Raw genomic sequence first — 4138 nt, forward strand, 5'->3', positions numbered from 1 at the left:
CATCATCATCATCATCATCATCATCATCATCATCATCAGGAGGATGGTGTCAAATATTCAACGTGGTAACGGTGACATTATTTATTATCTTTAACTGAGGTCACTCACCAGAGGAAGAGGAGAGTTCATATCATCATCATCATCATCAAGTGTTAACGTGTTTAAAGAGTTTAACGTGTTTAAAGAGTTTAACGTGTTTAAGAGCAACAGGAAGCATCAGTGCTGTCGTCATGGTTACACGGTACGGCGGTTCGGAGGCTAACTGCCGTTTAAGGATTATAATAAACATCTTCCAGCAAACGCACAAACGATGCAGAGATTCATTCATATTTCATCTCATTTTATTATCATTGTTTCATTTCAGTTTTAAGCAAAAGTAAAGTGAATATTTTCTGGTTTTCTTTGTCGTCTATGACATTAAAACCAAATGTATTTGAGTTTTGTGGTAATAACAGTTGGATTATATATTTGCATATTCTATCTTTGTTTCTCTTAATCTTTTGTACATTTTTTGTACATTTTTTGTACATTTTTGGAAATTTAAAAAAAAAGAAAAGTTTTCTGACAATTATTTTGGATTATTTCAATAATAATTAAATTAATAGTCAGTTGCATCACTAGAAATGACTGTAAATCATTAAAATAGAGAACATGATACAAGTTTAATATAAAGGAGCCTCCTGTCCGGATATGTAGAACATTAATATATATATATTAAATATGATTACCATGAACATATATTATTACTATAATCATTACTTAAAAGACTCCCACTAACAAAAACAACATTTAACCGTATTGAAGCCATGACGTCTGTACGTTATTGTTACATTTCTGCACATAAAGTAGATCAAAGTGTATTTATAACCAACATGTTTCAGTGAAGTGGGTCACATGTGAAGACACTGAGCTGGAGCTTGTTTTGTGTAATGTGTGTGTGTGTGTGTTTGTGTGTGGGGGGGGGGGGGGGGGGGGGGTAAATGTGTTTTTGTGTTGTTGATGAGGGAACAAATCTAAATAACATTATATTTAAAAAAGACAGAACCTGATCCTCAGACTGAGCTTTCAGTAGATGATCGGCTAGTTCGTCACCAGACGTCAATTTGTGTTTAAAATAATAAATAAAATGAGATTAAGTGAAGAGCCAGCTGAAGGAGTTTAGTTTCCCATTTCATTTCTTGCTAAGTCACACTGAGGTCAATGATTTCACAACCTCCTACTGTGTGTGGCACCTGTGTGAAGATGTAACCCAGTGACAGTCAGTCATTACAGGGATGGATGGAGGGATGAAGGGATGGAGGGATGGAGGGAGAGTCTGAAAAAGTTTCCCGTCACCTGACCCCCATAAATCCTGCTCTCATCTGACGTGACAGCTGGAACATAAAATCTGGACTGCAGAGTCCCAGCAGGGCCGAGCTTCACGTCTCTAACACTTCACCACCAATAAAAACTCAGTGTGTACAAGCGTTTGGGTCATAAATGACTTGTTTAGTCACATAATTAAATATTTTATTGATTCAATAGGTGATATAAAAGAAAGTATTGTCTCTTAATAGGATTTTATGTTGTTTAAACAACCAACAAATCTTGAAATAACACTATTTTTACCTCATGTTAGTAGCTAAGGTAGCTGACACTGCTACATTGTGTTAGCAGTAGCTACTTAGCACGCTTTAGCGGCCTACTACAGCTACGTAGCTAGCACCGGGGCTACAACTAAACTGTTTTGTTTTATTGAACTGATTGATCACCGTGTTTACAAAATGTCACAACAACGCTAACTACCTATTAAATTGAGTTAGCATTTTAATACGTTACCATTAAGTTGTAACTCTCAAAACAACCCTGCTTTTATCTTGTTAGGTAGCTGAGGTAGCTAACACTAGAGCTACCTGCATGTGCTACATTGTGCTAGCGATAGCTACGTAGCATGCTTTAGCAGTCTTTTTTAGAATTAGTTAATTGATTGATCACTATGTTTACAAAATAACACGGAAAATGCTAACTACTTATTAAAGTTAGTTAGCATTTTGATACTTTAACGTGACGTAACCGTCGACTCTTATTTGACTAAAATAATTTTAACATTTTAATAAACCAATATTCTTTCAGTTAGAACCTCATTTTAATAATCTAATTTATGCTAACTGTAACGCTAATGGAGTAGCATTGTTTGTTAGGTTTTAAAGCTAATAAACTATCATTGCGTAGCACTGCTGGGCTAAATGGGATTAGCTAATGCTCGGCTAGCTAGTTGGTATGTTTTTAACAGTGTTAGTCCAGCGTTAGCATTGTTGGACTGAGCGTAGACGCTATCTTTAGAGGCTAACTACCATTCTGTAGTAAAAACCACGGGTTAGCCCCTGAATGTGAGTGTTGTTATTGCTGAGCCACAGTTTAAATGTTTATTTGCCAAATAAATGACTTATTTTTCCTGCTGGACCAAACTGTTACCCCTCATTTGCTCTAAGCTAAGTAACGTTAGCAGGCCCGAGTAGCCGGTTAGCATCATTTACGGCCCCACAAGGGCAGAGAGCCAGAGGCAAACTGACAAAACCAACACCTGATGTAGAAAGCAAACATCCTGCAGGACTCAGCCACATCTTTCTGCTTCCAACTCTTCCTCCATTCTTTTAAATCTAACCTTCTGCATTTATTTTTATATCTCGAGGTGGGATATTTGTCCCGGGTGTCAGCTAACAGTCTGTGTTTAGCAAACACGAGGTGAGGGATGGAGGGATGTATGGGGGAGATAGATAGGGAGGGATGGGGGAGGGATACAGGATCCAGTGACCATATGTTGGCTATTTATTACCTCCTCCTAACTGTCGCTCTCTCTTCATCTCATTCAGGCCTCACATGCATGCAGACGTTCAGCACAACGCCCTCAAAGACAAACAGGAACAACCAGATTCCAGTCAACATGTCTTTGGAACACACGTCCAGACTTTCAACCGGTGCCAAGTGAGCTCCTTAGCCTCCACTTTGAGCCACAATCACCCACCATACGGTCATTTGAATGTAATCCTATTAAAAAAAACAGTTTCCTCCTGTGTAATCTAAGTAAAAGTTGAATTACGTTTGGTTTAGAAGACATTTAAAAACCACAGACTTATTGCTAGCATCAGGTTAGCTTAGCGACCTTTGTACCACTGACCTCATTAACATGGGAGGGCTAACAGTGGTGCTAGCATCCGACGCTAATTAGCTTCAGTCAGCTTAAGATCAAGTTTTTAGCTGCAGCAGTTTCATCCAAATACTTTTAAAATGAAGTGAAGTGTATGAGAACTATACCGGTGGTTTAACAATATAGTAATATTGTGCAGAACACAGCACTTCAACTTAATGTCTGATAGAAGATTGTATTCATTTATTACTGTTTCTATCTATTATTTTGATAAATATACATATTTTTTATATTTTCCTTTAAGATTCTACTGATTTAAATCACTTCAGAATATCTTTGTTAAATTCTGGCACTATGTACATTTTTAAAATGTCAGAGTTGAGCATTAATAAATATCAATAAATGAACAAATGCCCAAAACATCTCATTCTGTGTGCTGAACATCGTACAGAATCAGACTAAGAATATGTATTTTATCAACTTAATTCCTTTTTCATTGTTTAATCTTAAACTTCGGATACGCAGAGTATCACCTCTGATCTGTTTAAAGAACATTTGACGCATTTCCTCTTTTTGAGGTGACATTTTTTAACTGAGAAACACGCTTCTTTTCCTTTAAAGTCACTAAAAATGCTTTAAATACACCTTTAAGAGACGGACCAACAATAACCGCTCAAACTCATTTTAAACGTTTTTTGGGGTAAATGTGTATAAACATCTGGATTATTGCCATTTAAATAAACAAACAGCTGACACTGGAACGTATGTGTTTTTGCAGTAAATTAGCTTAGCTTCCCTTTAAGGAGATATAATAACATAAACACACCGACATCCCAAAATGTCTGCACGTGACGGATCTAGTTTCCTGCCAGCGAACGCTCACATCTTAAAAAAAGATAACAAACTGACGTTTCAGCTGATCATCGAAACTAACTGAAGAAACAGAAAGAAGTCGTTTTTAATCTCTTTCTGTTTCTGAGCCTCGAACCGCAACAGGAAGCTCGCGGGAGT

Source organism: Pholis gunnellus (genome assembly GCF_910591455.1).
Source record: "Pholis gunnellus genome assembly, chromosome: 20".
Lineage (NCBI taxonomy): Eukaryota > Metazoa > Chordata > Actinopteri > Perciformes > Pholidae > Pholis > Pholis gunnellus.